General features: G+C 49.5%; 1 protein-coding gene across 6 annotated transcripts in view; it reads left to right on the forward strand.

Annotated features, from left to right (window-relative positions):
- The window catches only part of ITSN1 (intersectin 1), a 1,645,471-nt gene that overhangs the window by 614,894 nt on the left and 1,007,964 nt on the right, over nt 1–22,613 (forward strand). The gene's annotated exons all lie outside the window — the stretch shown is intronic.

Raw genomic sequence — 22,613 nt, forward strand, 5'->3', positions numbered from 1 at the left:
TGGCACTGTGCGAAACCCACGGTACAGCCTCAGGATATAAACTTAACTGGGCCAAATCCATAATCTTCATGGTACAGGGTGACCTGCCTGCGTTGCCTGAGGATTGCCAATTGCTCGTAGAACACATCTCCTTTAAATACCTAGGGATCTGGATCACGAAGGACCAATCAACCTTTCTGGACCTGAATCTCAAACCCCAGCTGGACAGGCTGAAAGCAGATGTGCGCCACTGGAAAAATCTTCCCTTAACCTTATTAGGGAGAGCGTCGCTCTTCAAAATGTTGGCGCTGCCCCGCTTCCTCTATGTCCTGGAAAACACACCGGCGATGGTCCCCGTATCACTTTTCCGCCACGTGGCGGCACAATTATCCGGCCTCCTGTGGGGTGACAAACCGGCGAGGGTAGCACAATTCAAATTGACCAGGGACTGGTACAGTGGGGGAATAGCCCTCCCCAACCTCGAATTGTATTACTGGGCCGCTCACCTCAAGGTGATTAACCAATGGGTCCACGCGGCACACGACGACCCGGCGTATGAGGCGGATAGGCACCAGCTGGGCGCATCCACCCTTCTGGCCCCACTTTACAACAAAGGACTAGTGAGAAAGTTAGAGGGGCCTACCAAGCACACAGTAGCCATCTGGCACAAGGCGCAGAGGCGGCTGGCATGGGAGGGAGTGATCACTAACCTTACGCCACTGTGGGACTCCAAGGCCCTCGGCAGCCTGCGCAGTTCGAAAGGGTTTGATCAATGGGATACCATTGGGATCTCCACGGTGGGCGACTTATGGACAAGGGATGGAGTGCTCTCCTTTGCGACCCTGAGGGAGCAGTATAGCCTAGAAGTGACCGAAACATACAGGTACATACAAATCAGGCACGCGCTCTTGTCGGTGTTGGAGCCAGGGGTGACGCCTCCGGAATCGGCCCCGTTAGAGGACCGATTGCTTACGGATTACATGGAGTCTAGTGCAACCTCCCTCACCTACCGCAAACTGATGAACAACCTACCGGATCCCCTTGCAAGGCTGAAGGAACACTGGGAGGATGAGCTAGGAGACCTGGATGAGGCGGACTGGAACGCAGCCCTGGCATCACCCAGGGAGGCGGGCATTTCCACCCGATTCCGGCTGGTCCAACTCAAAGTACTACATAGGGTCTACTACACCCGCACTACATTATACAAAATACACAGAGCTGACCACCCGTATTGCTTGAGAAAATGTGGAGGGGAGGGTACACTGTTCCACACTATATGGACATGCCCAATTATACAGGAATACTGGAGGCGTGTCACACGCACAATAAGTCAAACCCTCCAGAGCCCATTCACGCCTGACCCCAGAATTTGTCTCCTAAATGTGTGGGGCCCGACAGATTTATCATTGACCGCAAAGGGCTGGGTGGTCATTGGCATAATGCTGGCAAAGCGTGATATCGCGAAAAACTGGGGGGCACTAGAGGCACCGACGCTGGCACAATGGTGCAGGAACATGGACGTGCTCATGGTGACGGAGAGGGGAGTGTATCGGCAGCGACATAATCCACGTAAATGGAACAAAATTTGGACACCCTGGAACACTTACAGGGGGGACATTTGTGAGCCTTTGCCTGAGGAGGAGGAAGGGGATAGCTCGGGGGACGAGGAGGATCTGGAGTGCTGAAGGGGGGAGGAGGAGGGCCCAGATATTCAACATGGCCCCGGGTCATAGGGGACGTAACTGGAAGCATGAATGAAGTTATCAGAGACTGTGTTGAGGGCTGAGGGACGTCTGTAACCACACTAACGCTGTAATAGACTACAGTTCGAGACCACTCACTGCAACGCTTAAAGTAGCAAGTTATATGTTGGGGGGGGTAAAATTAAAAAAGTTGCTCTACTACTCGTGGACAGCTGAATGTTGACGCTGCTCCACGGACCGATTGATCGTCGCTGTATAACATGTGATAGCAACAACAAAAATAAAAGGTTTAAAAAAAATAAAAAAATAAAAAGCCGGGACTTGACCCGAAAGCTCCAGCCAATTACAGGCCAATTTCACTGCTGCCGGCCCTTGTAAAAATTTTGGAGAAGCACGTTCAGTCGGTGCTCTCCAATTTTTTGGAGTCCCATGAGATCTTGCATGACTCCCAGTCGGGCTTCCGCTCAAATCGCAGCACCGAGACCGCGCTCTTGGAGGTTTCGGAAACCATTAAAGGGGTGCTGGATTCCGGGGGCAAAGTCATGCTGGTGTTGTTGGACCTGTCAGCGGCTTTTGACACCGTCCCCCATGAGGGCCTGCTCGCAAGACTCTCTGAGATTGGCCTGCGGGGGACGGTGCTCAAATGGTTTTCTTCCTTTCTGGCCGGCCGCCGGCAAACGGTCTGGACACCACCTGACAACGCTGCAATGCCGCCTCTGGGAGTCGGGGTCCCTCAGGGCTCTATATTGAGCCCGACCCTTTTTAATATCTATATGACCCCTTTGGCGGCGGTGGTGGAGTCATTTGGTGCCCGGATCGTGTCGTATGCCGACGACACCCAGCTCCTCTTCTCTTGTGAGGGGGGCTGACTTTGACGGGGAGAGTATCCAGAATTGCCTTGGGGCTGTGTTTGCATGGTTCCAACTGCACAGCCTCAAGTGCAATTCCGACAAATCAGAGGTACTCTTCTTCGGGTGCGATACGGAGCCCTGCTGGCAGGCCTGGTGGCCCATCGACATGTTCCCTCCGTCCGGCTCTTTGCCCATGGCCAAAAATTTGGGGGTGAAGATGGACAAGGGGCTGACGATGAAAGCCCAGATTCTGGGGGTAACCGGTACCTGCTTCGGCCTTTTAAAAATGTTGCGGAAGTTTCTGCCTCTCTTGTCCGAGGAGCACAAGAGGTTGACAGTGCAGGCCCTGATAGGCTCCAGGTTGGATTATGCCAACATTCTTTACCTGGGCCTGCCAGAGTATCTGCTGCAGAGGCTGCAAGTTGTACAGAACGCGGCGGCCAGGGCCATCTTTGGCCTTAGTAGACGTACCAGCGTCTCTGGGTTGTTGGTGACGCTACACTGGCTACCCATCCGCAAACGGATTGCCTTTAAGGCTCTGACCCTTGCCTATAAAGCGCTCCATGCTGTGGGAGCTAAACATCTCCAAAAGAGACTGACCTTTTACCTTCCTACCCGCTCCTTGAGGTCGGAATCTCTACTTTTGGCGGCTGTTCCGCGTGTGAAGAGGGCCCGCCTAGGGGGTCGCTCCTTCAGTCTTCTGGCTCCACAGATGTGGAATTCTTTACCGCTCTCTTTGCGGGGGGCGACTACCCTCCTGGATTTTAGAAGAGGTCTCAAAACCTGGTTGTTCTCTCAGTAGGTCTGCCAGTAGCTCTGCTTTTTTCTGTTGATTCCTCTCCTTTTTTATCTGTGTTGTGTTATTCCGAAATCTGTCCGCCTTACCTAAAGCGCCGGGACACTCTTTTTGAGTAACCGTTGCGCTATACAAAAAGACAAATAACATAACATAACATAACATACTCTCCCTATTCCACCGGCCTGGGACGCTTTCAACATGTGGCATCCTGGGAGTGGTCGTTCAAGATTCAACCACGAACTCCCACAGGTGTGCTGCATTGCTCTAGGGAGGGGCGGACCTACGCCAATTACTTCTAGGCAGCAGGAAATCTCAACACAACAGGATTGCATCGGGTGCAGGGCACTGAAGAAGGCACACCCCGCCGAAATGCATTTGCCGCCACCCTTGCTGTTGCTCTGAACAATAAAGCCTGTCTCACCTGTTCCCCTCCGGGTCCTGCCTCGTTCTTATTTGGAGGACGATTTCGATATATATATATATATATAGCTTCAGCTTCTTCTCCCCACGAATCCCGCAGATGAAGGCACAGCTACAGGTAAGTTTCACTTGATTTATTTACACACCATGTGCAAAATAAAAGTGCATCAAAAAACGGCCGGTCTACGCGTTTCGGCTCCTTGCCTTCAACTGGAATATATATATATATATATATATATATATATATATATATATATATATATATATATATATATAATATATATTTTATTTTTTTTTTCTTCACTTTATTCTGGTGCACACAATGATCGTCCGATCACCTCCACAGTCCCAGGTTGCACCAAAGCACGCACACTGCTTCACTGAGACTTACTCCAACTCCGGTGCCCTAATATCTAGGTGCTCTTCACCAGCACCTACGGTGCACCCTGACATGCACCCTGCGCTTCTGACACTCACTCCACTTCTGATGCACACGTTGACCAGGCGCTCCTCACCAATGCCTCCTGTACACCACGACAGGCACCCTGTGCGTTCGAAACTCACTCCACCGCTGATGCACACGCCAACCAGGCTCTCCTCACCAGCGCCTGCGTTGCACCACGACACGCACCCTGTGCGTCCGAGTCTCACTTCACCTCTGATGCACACACTGACCAGGCGCTCTTCACCAATGCCTGCGGTGCACCACGACACGCTCCCAGAGCGTCCAAGACTCGCTTCACCTTCGATGCACACGTTGACCAGGTGCTCTTCACCAACATCACCAACCTCTTCCAGCGTGTCCGAGTCTCACTTCTCCGTGTTTCCAAGATCACAGGGCACACCTTCCGAGGATCTCAAGCTGCCACAACAAGCGCCCACCATGTCACTTGAAACTTCTCCAGAAACTTTTATGTTCCTGTGTTCCCAAACAGGGAGCCAGCTCACCTCGAGCCCTTGGGGTTTCAAGACACAGCACAAAGCACAGTCATCTTCAAGTAGGGGGACCCAGCGCACACAGCACAGTCCCAGCAGCCTCTTCCTTAGTTAAAACCGCAAACTGCAGACCAGCCCAGGATCACGAAGCAAGGGTTGGTCCTTCCCAGCAGTTTCTTCAGTTGTTCTTTCCTTAGGAGAGGTTCCACTTGACCACAAAATGTGTCTAAGCCTTTTCAGTCTCAATCCATTTCTATTCCAACGTTCAGGGGCCTCGGCTCTCATAGTTATACCCCTAAATGTCTTTGAAGCTCGTTGTGCTCAGGGGTCCCTGACCCCTGCCTAAATCTGTTCTGGGTGTCTCCCTCCCAGTGTCAACTTTCTCCCTTTGATACTGGGGGTCTGAATCCTTAATCGCTCAGCAGGAGATGGGTCAATTGGTTTATAATAGCAGCCCAGGGCTTTTCACCTCCCTGGGTCAAGACCTCTCACAGCTCCTCTCACCTCTCAGATCCAGACAGTCAATCCACATTTGCTTAAAGCACAACACTCAACCACTTTCTAAAAGATTGGTTTCTGAACACAGTGACAAAACCACTTTCATAGAAAGATGTTTTATGATACTTTGAGTTCATACATACATAACTTTACCTCTCCATTTTACACTTATAGTAAACTAGGCTAACAAACACAACACCCAGCCTCCCCCATTCTGTCCTACGGGCAGGATGGCCTTTCAGCAGTGAAAAACGAAATGGAGTGTTTTTCACTGTCAGGACATAATACACACCTTAGTATATGTCCTGCCATTTACTTACACTGCACCCTGCCCAGGGGTTACCCCGGACCTACCACAGGGGTGCCCACTTTGTACGCAAAAGGAAAGTAAGGCCTGAGAAGTGGTTGCACTTGTCAGGACAACATGCTAACTTAGAAAACTGCACGCAGGCCCTACACTGCATGCCTGAGTTCCCTTCTCTGTGCACCTTTGCATTACTAGCCATGGAACACACAGGGCACATCACTAAGGACTTTACTAGTAAGGCAAACATACCAATCATGGCCAACCAATTACCATTACACTTTACACAGGGAACACTTGTACTTTGACACTGATCAGCAGTGGCATAGTACGTAAAGCATCTAAATTGGCAACTCTATGTCATGAAAACTGTCTAGGGAACTTTAACCAAAAAGGCCAAGTCCCTACAGATATAATACCAGGTGATGTGCAAAACTGTAAGTAGAAAGTTCAAACTTAGAATTGGACAATCAGTATGGCTGTATGCAGTGGCGGTTCCCCCGCTAAAGCAGAAAAGTGTTGCCCCACTGCTCTGAGTAGTGCAAAAAAAATTAAATAACACCACGTTATCATTTTATTTTTAGAGGGAGGATGAGTGTTTGATGCACCATAAGTGCACCTGATGGTTTGGCCGGCCATCTTGGGCCTGCAAACAGACAGGCGCACTAAGCATTTCTGTACCTGGCTTTGTTGCACAGCCGAGTGGAGAGCGGTGTCAGGCGCTGTCTGGCTGGCAAACTAGGCTGCTCAGGCCAATTATGAGGCTGCTGTCATGCTGCTGCCGACAGCGTCGTGATTGGCTTAGGGAAGTCTGGGAGCTGGCGGGAGCCAGGAACAGAGGGAGTGCAGAAGAGAGGCAGCTGCAGGTGAATAGGATTTTCTTTTATTCTAATTCCACCGCCGCCTCAGCACCACTGTTCCCTAGTAGCTGCCACTGGCTGTATGGAAGTGTTTCAATACGTTTTTGTAACCATATCAACCGCATTCTGTAATTTTGGCAAAATTACATAATGAAGGAAGTTAGCTGGGAACAATTGGGCTTTTGAACCTTTATAATGGAGAAATGTCAAAACGCTGAAATATCTTTTCCACAAAAGTAGTATGTTTTCATGGAAATGGTATACTCCTATTTGAAAAAAAGGGGCAGCAAGAGTGTTAGCAGGAGGGAGTGGGGCGTCTAGAGGTTGGTCGGGGAAAGAGTGTAAAAGAAACAAAGGAGGGAGATTAAAAGGAAAACCTTTTTAAAGGGTTTAGGGGGGAAAAACATGAATAAACAATTTTGTTCAGGAGTGGTTTTCTCCCTGTTTATTTAGTCAACCTGGTGGAAACAATTCATACAAAACATCAGTCGCATTGTAAACCTTATACTTGGGTCACAGCATAAGTTAGAGGAATGCTACACCTATTTTTTGAAAGCCAATATTTGATTCTTTATCAATGTGAAATGAACCCTTTAGTGCCAACAAAGAGAAAGAGCTGGTCTAGCAGAAGATTAGAGCACAAGTCTGCCAAAAGCTATTTTAATAATGCACACCTTTGACTGTTATTGGACCTATATAGAGCAGGATCAGAGAATGTGCATCAAATTTCAGTTTAGCCTGCCTTCTACAGCAGAAGGCCCAATCAGATTTCTAAAAGGGTCCTTGCCTGTCCTGCTCTGAGCTAAATGGTTGTGGTGGGGAAATAGATTACTCTGCATCCCACTTACTCTGGGGAATAGGCAAGGGCAGTGGAACCTATGGGGTCAGTCGAAGAGCTAAGTCTTGAGTTCTATTCTGAATTCAGGAAGAGTGGATTATGCTTTGAGGTGCAGGAGAAGGTCCTTCCAGGACCTGGAGTCAAGGTAGGAGAAGGAGCTTTCTTCACTGTTGCTTTGAGTGATGTGGGGAGTGTGGTCAAGGGAAGCGGAGCAAAGGTCGATGTATGCTGCCTTTTGGTTGTGGAGGGCATTTTAGGCGAGTATAAGCATCTTGAATTGGCATCTTTTCTGGATGGGGAGCCAGATCAGGTTCCTGAGTTGGGGGGTGAGGTGGGTTCGTTTGGGGAGGTAGAGTAAGAGACTGGCAGATGAGTATTGTTTTTTCTGGAGTCGCTTCAGCAGTTGTGATGTGGCCTGTGTAAAGGGAGCTGCCGTAATCCAGCCGGCTGGTGATTAGGGCTTGAGTGACTGCTTTCCTGGTGTAGATGGGGAGCCATTTGAAGAACTTTCAGAGCATGCAAAGTTTGTGCGAGCACATAGAGAAGACTGCGTTGATCTGCCGTTCCATGGTGAGCTTGCTGTCAAGGATGATGCTAAGGTTGTGGGCGTGGTATGTCTGTGTGGGTCCAAGTTCGGGCGTGGGTTGGGGGGGAAGGGCACCAGCTGTCATTCCACGGGGAGATGGTGTTTCTAAAAATAAGCACTTCCGTTTTGTACGTGGTGAGTTTCAGGCAGTTCGTCTTAGTCTAGTCGGCAATGCTCGTAATGCAGTTGTGGAAGTTGGTCTTAGTGGTGCAGGTGTTTTCTGAGAGCTTGAAGATGAGCTGGTTGTCATCTGCGTAGGATATGATGTTGAGGCCATTGGTTTGGAACATGTTGGCCAGGGGCATCATATTTGTGTTGAACAGGATGGGGGCCGAGTGTTAACCTTGAGGGATGCCGCAGATGATGCTCTTGGGTTCCGAAATTAAGGGTGGGAGGCATATTCTTTGGGTTCGTCTTGTGAGGGAGGATGCAGTCCATTTGACGGAGTCTCCCTGGATCCCAGTGTGGTGGAGTCTCTTGATAAGGGAGCTGTGGGATATGGTGTCGAACACCGCTGAGAGGTCGAGGAGTATCAGGGCTGCTGTCTCCATGTTTGAGGAGGGTCCTGATGTCATCAGTGGCAGTGATTAGGGAGGTCTCTGTGCTGTGGTTAGCATGGAAGACGGTTTGGGAGGTGTCCAGCAGATTATTGCTCTCCAGGTGTTCCGTGAAATGGTGGTTGATGGTCTTCTCGATTACTTTGACGGGGAAGAGGAGCAGAGAGATGGGGCGATAGTTCTTGTAGCACTATTATAGTCCATTCTGGAATTTAGCCAGATAGTGAAGTGCTTCATGCTGCCTGAAGAGAATAAAGCATTTTTAATCAAAGGTTAAGTTTGGAGGGTCTGTATGTGCAAGGTTAGTTATTTAAACTATGACACTGAAACTGGATTAAAGCCATGGAATGGTCTCCTGTAGAGCTGAAGTTTAATCCCAATACCCAACAATAGCCACACAAAACAAGCACTGGCGTTGCCAATAGGTCTCGCAGTAGGAAAGTTGGAGCTATTGATTTTGTAAATGACAAAGCCCTTTATGTTTTTAAAATGAAAACAAAAATAAAAGGCATTGTTATTTGCAATTGTGATAGCTCAAACTCTCGTGAATGCGAGACCTATTGCATTGCAAATGCTTGTTTGTTTTTTGTTTTAATGCCTGCTGAGATGTCACATTGTGCAATTTTTCTATGTTAATTATCCCCGAGCTGTCAGCTGGGCGCTTGTACAAAAGATGAAAAGTATCTACTTTGACTTTCCATCCATTTTGCAAATTCTGCTGCCATTGCAGGTAGAAACACTTTGGGCTTTAGAATAGTCCTAATTTTCATTTATCTCTCGCACTGTGAAATCCTATCACACTGAGAGAGACTCAAATGCCAAATTAATTATTTTCCTGGGATGTGCAGTTGACTGTTGTAGCAAACATATTTGAAATATGCTTTATTTTGTAAACTGGTGGCAGATCTCTCGCTGATGAAGGAACTTCACAGCGCGATTAATGAATTCTTAAATAATAAACTGAAGGGAGAGATTTGCGTACCTGTAAAAGTCTGTATGTAGTTGAATTTGCACAAACTCTCACAGCTTCCATAGGCGAAAAGAGCCTACTCTTCTGATGTGCTCTTTCTTGGCAAGCGTCATCCCTCATTAAAGTGAACATATTGTATTTGCAACAAAGCCCCCATTGATATTATTTTACCCGGGAACTAATTTGTGCATCAGAATATTCTGTTCCTTGATAAGCCACACATTTTTCGAACATTAGATAACTATTTCCATAGTGGTAGCAATGCATTTCTAACGGGTTCTGGCGCACATGAAGCCCCGCATTCTACGTCCATCCTCCGCAGAGTGTGCTGGGGGAGGGGGCCCAAACAGAGACCATTGTTTCACGAGTGTTTCTCATTTCATAATGTTAATATTAACACGTGGGTTTTCCACAGGCTCCGGGTTGTTTATTGCGCATGTGCGGGGGTGCTATGGCACGTGACCAGCAGGGAACCCTGCCTATCAAGGTTTTTAAAGTCCTCACACATATGCACTCGTGATAAACGGGTGATATTTAAAATAAATAACGTAACTATTCAGCTGAGCACAGCGGATGACAGATTATCACAATTCTGTGGTTTTAGGACAAAGGAGAGTAGCGCCATTTTTTGTAAATAATCCCCTATGAGTTTTAGCCTCCAAAATCCTGAATTTAAACAAAATTCATGAGTACTACATCACCTGGCTTTCCCAAATAGAGGCGTGGGCATGGTTATGTTAAGTAAACAATCACTCAAACATGGTGTCAAAAAAGCAAATGCCGGTAGGATTGAAAATGGCCGAGTATCCAATACTCTGCATTGGGATAAAGGTTGCACACATAGGTGTGCATTCTAGTCTGAAGGTGGGTAGTTCTCATTGCATATCCAGTGCGTCTAATCTAGAGCCTGACAGGGCATACCACTGGCAGAGCGGTGGGATGAGAAACATCATCAGACTCTATCAGAAGGCAGGCATGAAGCAGTCTGCTGACAGTGGAGTAAGTTCACCATCGTAAGACTGCTTCCTCGAGTATTCTTTCGCAGCACTGGGCCTTTACACGGAAGAGATTTTCCATTTAAGCAAAAGCCTCTCTGGGTGGTCACAAAGAGCCGAAATGGAAATATTTCTCTTAATGCCATAGGTCGGAGGCTCTCCAGGCTGATGCTGTGACTGGCAGCTGTATCTTGTAATTAATAGTTTCTCAGAAATTACTCATGCTACAATTAAAACTGGTTCTACTGATGCTGTCTCTCCATCACCCCAGAGGCCTCAGTCATAGGGTGACTGCTGGGTAGAGATCACGACTGACATTCAATACTTGGATTAGATCTTATTCATTCGTATTGGTCATTTCTGGGGCAGGAATCGGATGGTCGCTGAAATTAGTGGTGCACATTAAATAAATGGTCTTCCGTTAAATGCAATGCCTACCAGCGGGCCTGTCTATCACCTGCCAGACATCGAGGTAAAGAATTCTTCATTTTTGGTGAAAATGGCCCACAGAAATATAAATTGCCTACTGCTGGTGCTATGCATGGAAACAGTAGCTTGTTGAATGTCCTTTGAACTTCCCAACAGTATAGCAAATCCCACAGCTGCTTGTAATGCGCATGGACATTATTCTGGAGACATTAGAAGAACACAAAGCGGCTATGGAAGGAGGCGGCGACGGATGGGCAATCCCAAAACATGCCGGATTAAACATAGACATTTCAGATAATCAGCCGATAAACGTCCACTGGGTGATGAGACACTCGGTGCCATAGCAGAGAAACACTACACCAGTGTAGGAAACAGGGCACAGGTTCACATAACAAAAAAATGGTGGATCTGACTTTGCACACAGATAAACAGTGTGTTTTAGACAAAAAGCCGGGCTTTAAAAGTGGAGCGTGCGTGAGCGCCCGCCGAGGTTAAAGTGAAAGCACATATGTTTCCAATTAGACTGAAGTCGATAACAAGAGCGGCCTGGAAACTGAAAGTACGGCCGGCCACCGGCCAGCCATGAATAATTAGGGGAGGAGAAGCCCTTTGATGTGCTGTGCGGCCGTGAAAAAATGCAATTAGGAGGGAGGGAGGGAGGCTGATGCGCATGCTTGTTTGGTCACGTGATTCACGTGAACTCAACGAAAACCGCACGAACAAAACCCTTGGTTTCACGATTATTTTGAGCACTTGAATTCTCGCTCCGCTCAATGCGCATGCGCGCATTGATAGGTTGCGAGACCTAAAAAACACTAACCCTGGGTTCTGGAGTAGTATGCTACCAGGCATAAATCACTACAGCACTACATCAGGGGTAGTAAGTTCTATATAAATCCAAATACAATGCAATGTATAACCCACATTAAAAGTAATATCATAACACTGTCAGTCGATTATAGTTCATGCAGGCTGCATAATAATTCCCTTTACTGATTGACAGTCTTACACACCCATAAGACAAAATTGCTAAAGGTCATATCCGTCACCCTGAACTGTACCAGTCCACAGCAATAAACCACTTATTACCATCTGATCAGACTTGGAGTAACTGAAGAGATCTGCCACATTCTTCTGGCTGACCGAGGTCTTAATTTAGTCCACCACTGCAAGTCCTGACCAGCTATATACTACGACCTCTACTTGACATGTCACATTGACCATCAGATATGGGATGATTTTAACAGTCCACACCAGCAGTATAAGCCTGTGCCTGCTCCGGAACCATGAACTTTAAAGATGGTGACTTGGATCGGACTACGATTTCTGGTCCTGTGAATCCTACCAGAGCATGCATCCAAAGGCCATCAAAGAGCAAGAGTCAAAGTTCTTCATGACCCGGGCCTAGGACAAGAAATGCAGTGGATGTTGTTCTTGGCCTTGCTCAAAATCATCCTCATCAATTTCTCAGGCGATAAGAAATACAAGCACAGGAAATACAAGAAATACACCAAAGGAAAGTCATCTCAGCACCCTCGGACTCCTTCAGGATCTTAGTCTTCTGTGCCGGAGTTGGTTGCATGGGAGCCAGCTGGCCCCACACTGAGCTGCTCTGTCCCATGGCACCACTGGACCTGGCCCTGGAACCACATTGATCGCCAGCTTAGCCCTTTACTGACCCTTCAGCACTATAGCCAACCACAGAGTTACCAGACCCAGCCTTTCCAAAGTTCCCATTCCAGGCTTGGATCCGCCAGCATTTCTAAATGCAATATTTTCTATTTTCACCAGTGCATCACACCACTCTGTGCTACTTTTTACCCCATGGTGCCATATTGCCTTCTAATGGTAATGCCATTGGCCCCCTACACTGTTGGCTCCATCCCACCTGGATGGCACTGCCTTCCCGGCACATGGCACTTTGATGTGCTGTGCCGCATCTACCCGCTTCATGGCCGATCCAACCTCTACTAATGGCAGGTCTAATCCTGGGACCCTGCACAATCTGTGTCAGTCCCTAAAGTCTCACCACAACAAAGATCAAGAAAAGAAGCGCAGAGATTACAGGAGGAGAAAGATTGACTCTGATCCTTTAAACTTGTATGCTTTAGGCGATGATGGTTCTAGTGGTCATTGACAGGAATTTCTAGGCTTATTATCTGCACATAGGCTGGACACTTCCCATGAGATGAAAAGTACTTTACAGCAGGACCTCCCAAGCCAGACGTGATCTCTTTTCACTCAGTGAAAGGCAGCTGAGGTGCTGGAATTAATGCCCTCCATAACAGTGTAGGTCAAGTCTATTACACTTACTGTAGTACTCCTCTTGGCAGTTCAGTACCGCAGAACCTTTGATGTCTTTCAGTGAAGCTCTCCTAGATCCAGTCTTGGCAATAAGAAAGCCAACTCTGCTCTGGTGGTTGTAGGCAGGTAGCTCTTCGCTACCATCCTACTCTGGGAGATCATCTATGTCCCTTGTCAACTTTTACCTGAAAGCCTGGTCATATATGCACCATGGCCATCAGGGCAGTTAGCTAGACCCTTCCAGTCTATCCGTTCGGATAGAGGGTACAAGTGCTTTGGGACCTGGTGATAAAGACCATCTCTGCAAGGAGCATCGCTTTAAAGTCTCTGAATGTGAACTGCCTTGTAGGTTGCTGCATCCCCATGCCCTCTGGAATTTGGGCCAGATAGTAGTGCCTCTTTTACCAGAAGAGATGAGAGCTCGCTTTCAAGAGGTTTGCCAGGATGGACAGAATGCAAAACACTGCATAACAAAATTGGGACGGGATGTCGTTGAGCCCATAGCCAGAGTTTTGGTACGTCTTTCTCACTCTGCAGACTTGCTTGGCTCTGCACCTCAAACTTTTCTGCTGATATCCAAGTTAACCTAATGGACTTTTCTTTTGATAGGATGCACCTGTTCAGAGATCAGGTGGAGTTGGTGCTAGAGAGATTTAACTTAGTTCAGTAAAGTAACAATTGTTCCTTTGAACTTCAGTTGCTGCCTCCTTCAAGGGATTACTGCCAATTTTTGTGTTTTCATGGCATCTCAAGAGTTTTTTCCTTTTGCCAGCCAACATCCTTACAAGATATGACCTCAATAGCAGCAGAATCCGCTGGTCAATTAATATAGAGGAAGAGTCAAAGGAAATGGCAGAGGATCAACTCATAACCTCTCCTCCTGCTTTCTTGACCCACTAGGCAAGCAGATATAGTTTACTTCCTAAGGTCATTTGTAGCCTTTGGGAGGGCGGGTTTCCTCTTTTCTTCGAGCCTGAAAAATCATTACTTCGCGCCAGTTGGTCCTACAGATCGAAGAAAGTGGCTGCACCCACCCCTTCCTTCAAGCTCCACCGCTTTTCCTTCTCCTTGCCCACACCCCTAAGTCGTGGAGCACTCTTACAAAAAGGAGCTGTGGAGTTTGTGCTTGAACAAGAAACAGTCTGATACTTATTCCCAAAATGGATGCAATATGTGTCTGAAACTTGAAGTTCTACCTCAGAGAGGAAAAGTTCAAGATCCTGACCTTCCAAGTGTTACTGGCATAGGAAGTGAAAACTTGATGATGTCACTCGACTTGCACAATGCAAACCTCATTATTTTGATCCATCCGTCACATCCGAACTACTTGGGCTTTGTGTTGGTTTCGGCGCTCTACTGAATCTGTGTGCCCATTTGGCTTCACATCGAGGCTTTAAGTCTTCACGAAGGAGATGGCGATTGGGCCTCACCTCTGAAGGTTGGGCATCTGAATTTCCCTGTACCCGGACGCCTGGCTAATGAAAGATGGGTCGCTGGAGGTGGTGTCTCTCCATCTGCAGTAAACAGTACCCCTACTTTCCGACCTGGGCTTTGTGATCAGTGAGTCCAAATCTCTCCTAAGACCCTCCAGTGACTCCAGTTCAAAGGGATCATGCTAAACAAACTTTTCTATGCTGGTTTTCCCACCTCAGAGGATTGCTGACATGCAGCAAATATTCCTACCTTTCCAGCAAGACGTGAGAGTTCCAGTTTTGAGATTCCTCAGATTTCAAGGCCTGGTAGCTTCCTGCATTCTCCTAGTCATGCACATACGTTGGTACTGTGGTGGTGCCTTCTTAAGCAATGGCTGCAATACTTGGTAAAGCAGTTGGATTCCATTGCAATTTCCCCAAGCGCAGTAGCTGAGGTGGCTTGATGGGAGAATGAGGCGCACCTGAATTGCGGAATGGCCTTTGGCCTCTTCCAGCCATGGCTATGGTGGTGACCTCTTCGGGAGGATCGGAAGATCAGAGGTCTCTGGTCTCCTGAAGAACAGGTTCTCCATAGGAAACTGCAAACAATTTGTGTGACACTCTAGCCTTTCCTCCCCTCTGCACAGGGTTGGTATGTCCAGATCTTGAAGGACAATACTACAGTGATGTGGTACGTCAACAAACAAGGGGCAGTAGTGTCTTGCCTCCTTTGACTGAAAGCGTTAAGACTTTGGTCTTGGGCACACTGACAAGAGCACTGGATTGCCGCCAGTCGAAGCTAACAGCCTGAGCCAGCTTTATCTTGTTGATCATAAGTGCCGTCTTCTGCCGAAGGTAGTCCAGAACATCTTTGCTCAGTGGGGCTCACCTTTAGTGGACTTGTTCACCTCCTCTGAAAATGCTCATTACCAGCAGTTCTGCGCCCTCCAATATCAGCTGAAGGAAGCCTTGGGGGATGTGTTCCAGTTCAAGTGGTACTTTCAGCTCCACCTTGTATTTTTCCCCATACCCTTGATTCCTCATGTTCTGACTAAGATACTACAATGCATCTCAACCCAATTCCTGGAGATTGAACTAGGACATCTTCACTCCTTTCGGTTGCCATCATAGGTGGTAGAAGCTCGAAAATCAGCACATCACCCCTCTACCAAGTACCCTTACTCTGGAAGATAGCGTAAGTTTGTTTCTTTGTGCACGGAAAACATGGACCCCTTCCAGGCTAAGCTGTGCCAGGTATTGCAGTTTGCACTTTCCTTTGTCTAGCTAGGATGTGCAGTAGGTACTGGCAAAGGGGTATTTTGTTGTGATGTTGGCGTTCCTCTCTCTTCCAAACCAACTTTTCTTGTACAAATTCTTGATTGTCTTGTTTTCTGAAGGGGGCTAACAAATATACATCTGCCAACTCATTTTGCTGTACCTCAGTGGGATTTTTACCTTGTTTGAACTTTTCTATTGGGGACTCCATTTGAGCTCTGCATAGTTGTCCTTTGGGAAATGTTGATGTTAAAGATAGTCTTTTTATTGGCTATTATTTCTGCCAAATGGGTGAGTTGCAGGCTCTCAGATTTCACCTACCCGGTCACCACCTTTTATCTTGACAAAATGGTGTTGCGAACCAGCACTGCTTTCCGTCAAATGTTGTGACTCGTTTCCACTTCAGTCAGTCCATCAACCATCCCATCCATCTGTCCCTGCGCCATAATTTGATAGAGGAAGAGTGGTTGCACAGGTTGGATCTTTGGCGGGTGATCAACTATTACCTGGATTATACCAAGGAAATTCAACTCGATGACCAGCTTTCTTGGGCTGCTGTGGGGCCAAGAAAGGAAAAGTATTTTAGATGCTGAGACTGTCCTGATGGATTATTCTCCCAATTAAGATCTGCTCTGGCCACTAAAGAACCTCCTGAGGGTGCAGAGGTCATTCCACCAGAAGCAAATCGACCACTTCTTCTCTTACCAGAAGAGTGGCAATAGCAGAGATTTGCAAATCAGCGACGTGGTTGTCTCTAAACACCTTAGCTAAACATTACTGCCTGTATTCTGAAGTGCGTAGGGACTGCCACTTTGCCAGATCCGTCTTGCAAGATTTCCAAGTCTAACCGTCTATCAACCCTCTTACGGTATTGCATTGAAATCTATTCTGCAGGTGTGGAATCTGCAGAGAGATGTATCCATCAGAAGTTACCTGTGGTAACAATCTTTATGGTGGATACTTTATCGGACTGCACATTTCTCATGACCCACTTGCCTCCCCATATGATGGATCGGTTATTTGCAAAGTTTTTTTGTTGTTTTTTTTGTTTTCAAAAACATTTATTGAGAAGAAAAACATGGCAGACACTGTACAGCGTGCAAGAGTAAAGTGCAATACACAACATACACAACATAAGGGGTAAAACAAGCGCTCCATGATGCATTGTTGTCAATTGTCAGCACAGTGAATAACATAAAGAGAATAATACAGCTCAAGCATAGTAAGATCACTCCCAAATGGGAACACCCAAATCAAGCATTATCGGCAATAAAAAAGGGCCAGAGATAAGGGAGCAGAGGTGCCCCCCCTGCAGGGGAGGAGGAGCAGTCAATGCCCAACAGCGGCGGCTGCCGCGGACTCAAGGCTGGCGGGGAGCGCGGGAGAGGCAGCGCCACTAGGGTGAGAGCGGAAAAGGAGATAAGCAACCAGAGCGCCCCAAATATCAGCAGGACGGGACCTTGCAGGCATTAAATCCCAAAACTCCGAGAGGAGAGTCTGGCATCGAGAAGCGTCTTATAGCCAACTCTCCACTTTTGGAGCCGGCCTGCGCCCCAGCACATAGCCAACCTGCGCCTAGCAAGGACAATCCGCATCGCAATCAAGCGGCGGGAGGCGTCAGGACAGAGCTTAACAAACCCCAGGAGGCACAGAGGCGGATCGGGCCGAACTGTCACGCCTGTGATGTCAGAAATAGCAGAACACACTGCCCTCCAAAACTCCCAGACCCCTGGACAGAGCCAAGCCAGATGAGCGAAGTCCGCTGCAGGAGCCGGCACAACGCATGCAGTTATCTCCGGGGGTAAGCCCGAGCCTATGAATCTGCACCGGGGTGCTGCAGAGCCTGTGTAGGAACTTAAAATGTATCAAGCGAAGCCGGTAATTCAGTGACAACTTCTTTGTTTGATTACAACAATAAAGCCAGTTGGCTGGCGAGATTTCGGCTCCAAGATCGGCCCCCCACGCCTCCCGAGCACGATCTGAGGAAATGGGAACCAACATCAGGGTAAGAGCATAAAGTTTGGTGACTAATTTGTGTGGGGATGAGGAGGTATAGATGCGCTCCAGAGCGGGCATACTAGCTCAGGGGTTGAGGGAAGGTGGAGTGCAGCTTCGGGCACGTGGCACGCAGCTGATAGAACAAGAGCATATCCCGTGGCCCCGATGCGTGAGGGAGCGTGAAAAAGGAGTTCGCCGGATATAGATCTGCCACCGTCGTAAGGCCCAAGCGCGCCGCACTTCTGGACATACTGGAAGCCTGAAGGGAAGGAAAATCCGGGTGGTTTGCTATGGGCACGAAGTCAGCAGAGAGCAATGGGGTGTCGGACAGCTGGCGCAGGCCTGACCAGGCCAAACGGAGCGCTACGACTGTGTCAACCTCAGCTCGAGGGCGCACCGCAGGCGCAAACAGAGCAGTAGACAGGCCAGGCAGAAGCCATATTCATTTCCACGGCGACGTGAGGCTGATAGGGAGACGGGTGGATCCAGAAATGCAGGCAACTAGCCTGAGCGCACAGAGCACATAGCTTAAAATCAGGCGTGCCCATTCCGCCAGCGGACATGGGGAGAGTGAGGATATCGTAAGCTACTCTTGGCTGTTTACCTGCCCAGAGCAATGAAATAATTAGCAAGCGTAGTTTACGGAAAAAGTGAGCGGTGAGGGGGATGGGATTTTTTAAAAATAGATAGAGTAACTTAAGGCACCATTTTGGCGATGGCGATGCGACCCGCAGACAGTGGAAGCCTACTCCACGATGGAATTTTGGATTCCAGCCAGTCTACCGCGCATCCGAAGTTCGATCTCCACAGTTCGTCCAGGTCCCTGCTGAGCCATATGCCCAAATAGCGTGTTGGACCAGAGGCCCATACAAATGGAAAGTCAAGGGAGAAAGGCTCAGTGGCGTCAGTCAGGGGGAACTGGACCGACTTGCTCCAGTTTACCTGGATGCCCGACAGCCCAAAGAACCGAATGATTTCTCGAACAAGACGGCTAAGATTCTCCTGTGGATGACGGACGTAGAGCAAAATGTCATCCGCATACATCGAGATGAGTAAGGCCCAAGAATAGAAACCCAAGCCCCACGCGTATGGTGTTGCCGCAGCCGGACAGCCAGGTGCTCCATCGCTATCGCAAAAAGCATGGGCGAAAGCGGACACCCCTGACGTGTGCCACGAGCGATGGTGATAGGGTCCGAAACTTGGCCGTTAATGCGGAGACGCTCTGTGGGGTTGGTATACAGGAATCCGACGTTACGCAGGAAGTGGTTGCTGAAGCCCATGTGTGGCAGGATGTAAAATAAGAAGGGCCACTCCAGCGTGTCAAACGCCTTGGTGGCGTCAAGCAAGGCAGCCACGGCCGGCATGTCAGGGTTAATTTGATGCAGGACCGAGAAAATCGTGCGGAGGTTGTGGGAGGTTGCCCTCCCAGGGATGAAACCCGATTGGTCAGGAAGAGCGATGGTAGGCATCAGTAAGAGTAGATGGGAAGCAATAAGCTTTTCAAAAATTTTGTTATCGATGTTTATAATTGACAGGGGATGATAGGAATCATGGCGGTCAGAAGGTTTTAGAAGGAGTGTTAATAGCGCCTCGCACAGGGAAGGAGGAAAAGAGCCAGCGTCAAACGAGTTGTTGTACATTGCCGCGAGGTGTGGCTCCAGGAGACCGGCAAAGGCCTTCAAAAAGAGGCCAACAGACCATATAAACCAGGGGCCTTGTCGCCGGGTAGACTATTGATGGCTCCCAATATTTCTTCTTTGGAAAAAAGTTCATCCAGAAACTTGCGATGGTGGGCTTCCAACCACACCAAGGCGATGGAATCGAAATATTGGTCAAAGTACACTTGCGGCAGGGGCACGCCAGCAGATTAGAGTTGCGAGTAGAAGTCAAGAAAAGGGGACCTGATGCCATCTGGGGAGGTAGTCCTGTCCGGACTGCCATCACTCAATGCTGTGACATAGGAAGCGGTGCGCAGTGGGCAAAGAAGGTTGGCGAGGGTACGCCCAGGGCGATCCCCTTCACCAAAATGGTGCGCTCAGCCCTCCCTGCCAAAAAAGGACAGCTCGCGACCGGCCTAGAATTCGGTAGGTTTCTGGCGCAGTTTCGCCAGTGTCTCGGGGCTTGGGCTTGCATCCTGAGCGTTCTCCAAGTCCCTGATTTCCCCCTCAAGCCTCTCTAGGGTGGAATGAATTGAGCAAAGGACGCCTGCCTGTTTGGATATACACTCCACGATTGACCACCTTAAATCCTTCCCAGAGGGTGGAAGCGGACTCTACTGAGCCCACATTGAGATTGAAATGAGTGGTAATCGCGGTCTGAAAGTCTGCACAGAAGACTGGATCTCCGAGAGCCGCGGGAGAAAGACACCAAGTGAAGGCCCGCCTCTGGAATTTCAGGGCTGATACCGAGCTGGACAGGTGCGTGGTCGGAGAAGGTGCGAGCCATGTGCCTCACGTCAGATAGCCAGGACAGGACATCCGGGGAGGTCAGCAAAAAATCAATACGAGACCAGCAGCCCGCACGCCAGTGAAACAAGTGCCCTCCCGCACCTCGGGATAGGAATGTCGGCAAACGTCCTAGAGAGCATTTTCGTTGCAAATAGATGTAAGAGCTGCAGCGGCGCGTGGGTGAAAGGATTGGGAGAGACCGACCGATCCAGAGCCGCAGAAGGAGTGACATTAAAGTCCCCACCCCAGATGATCGCAGCAGGACCGCAAGAAGGGATGTGATGCCAAACATGGTTGAAAAAGTCTGCATCATCACAGTTAGGGCCATATACAGCGGCAATCGTGACAGGCTGAGCAAGGAGCAGGCCGTGTAGAACCACATATCTGCCCTCCGGGTTGAGGATTACCCTGTCCGTCTGCCAGGGGAGGCTACGTCGCATCAGAATTGATACTCCCCTGGAATAGGAAGAGTAAGTGGCGCGGAGTGGGATTCCCCCCAATACCTGGAGCGAAGTTTGGAAATGGACCCCAGAAGCAGGTGCGTCTCCTGTAGGAGACGGAGATCGATTTTGTGGCGCTGCAGGTGGGAGTGTATCAAGCGGGATTTACGGTGATCGTTCAGGCCCCGAATATTCCATGACCTGCAGACTAAATCAGTCATGAGGAGATAGGAGTACCACCAACAACTTGCGCAGCAGAAGGCTTGGCCCCCCAAAGGAGCGTAGCGAGCCCAGGGAGCAGAAAGGAAGGGGGGGGCAACAGTCAATGACACGGACACAGAGGGGTGAAGTCCCCCTGGAGCGCACCACCGGGGGCTTGAGCAGGTGGGGCAGTAGAGGGGAGGCACGCAAGCAATTAACGGATAGACCGGACCAAAAGTGAGATGAAAACAGACAGGAGGGCCGGTGGGGCCTAAGCAAGCAGGGGTGACAACCCCGGCGTCCCAGTGTTGAGGCAGGGCGAAGAACTGAGGACGGCTGGACACGGCAAGTTGAAGGAAGCACCCACGCAGCTCTAGAATCGAACAGTCACCGGGGGTTGGTGGCACGCCCGACTGCAGCGGAGATTAGCAAGGATACGCAGGGGGGCCTGCCACTCACGGCCCCGGGCACTCACTGTGACCACCAAGAGCCGCCAGAAGGCTGGCACCCACACCTCAGCACACCAGGCCTGTCGGAACGGCCTACAAGCCCCCAGCCCTGCCCGCAATGTCACAGAGAAAAACCCACCCACACCCACCTCCCCAGATAGCCTCCAGCGGCGATCAGCAGTACACCGCAACAACTGCAAGGAGGGGCCCAGACTCGAGGACCAGAGAGAGCACAGGCCCGATGTGACAGGCGGCGCAGCCCCTCTGAGGGAGACAGCAGTTCCAAGGATGGCAGTGAGGGGCTCCACGAAGGGGCAGCAGCGGTGGGGCCCAGCCGGCAGAGGAGGAGAGGCCAGCCAAAAGGCCGCTGCGAGATAGAGGCCAGCCCCAGTGGGCACGGCCCGCAGCAATGAGAATGAGCCGGTGCAGATAGCTGGCAGAGCGTGGGTAGCAACTGGCAGCGACCGCGCAGCAGGAGAGACCCAACTGGCGGCCGGGGGGAGGGGGCGCACAGCGAAGCGTGGCGGAACAAGCGGGGAACCCACCGCCCACAGTACCAGAGCCTGGGCACCCGCTGCGGTCCGGAGTGCACCGGGGACTGGCACCCTTGTTGCGGCGCATCGGGCCCGGCGGGACGGACTGGCCCACTACCCCGCCCGAAAGACCACTGCAGCTGCTCCACTCACCCGCAGCCGGCCAGCAGCAATGCAGCGGCTCCAACACGCCTGCAGACTGCAATCAGCAGAGGGGGTCTTGCCGTCCTGAGAACACAGGCTCCACGTCTGGAGGAAGACGCCACCGCTCAGCCGGAGGAGCAAGTCTGGAGGCGGCGAGGTGATGATTCGGCGCAGCGCAGGACCAACAGCAAGGAAACAGCCTCCAAGTGCAGCGATGGTAGGGATGTCGACCAGATTATGCCGGATTATAATGCTTGGCAGGCAGAACCCACTCAATGTGCGGCCATCTTGCAGCCGGCCAAGCCATGCCCCCGGTTTTTTGGAAAGTTAATAAGAGCCCATATTGCTTTTGGTGCTGCATAACTATTATCAATGTTTGGCTGGGAAGAAATGGTTGGAAACAGAGTTTATGTAGTAGTGGGCTCTATATGGCTTCAATGACATCATTGGGCACCACTTCCAGCATTGATACAAAGCCTGCGCCCCTTCCAGTGATGAGAGCTTTGAAGTTTCTTGATCCAGTCTGGCGTCTGGGATTATTCATCTCTTCTACAGGTGAGAAATCTGCCGGTAGACAGAGTATTCAGAAAAATAAAAAGAAAAAAAAAACTTTTTCCAGTGGACTGTAATCAGAAGAAATGTCAAGAGACCTGCAGAGCTGTACAAAGCTTTCAGCAAACTGAAA

Source organism: Lissotriton vulgaris, chromosome 8 (genome assembly GCF_964263255.1).
Source record: "Lissotriton vulgaris chromosome 8, aLisVul1.2, whole genome shotgun sequence".
Lineage (NCBI taxonomy): Eukaryota > Metazoa > Chordata > Amphibia > Caudata > Salamandridae > Lissotriton > Lissotriton vulgaris.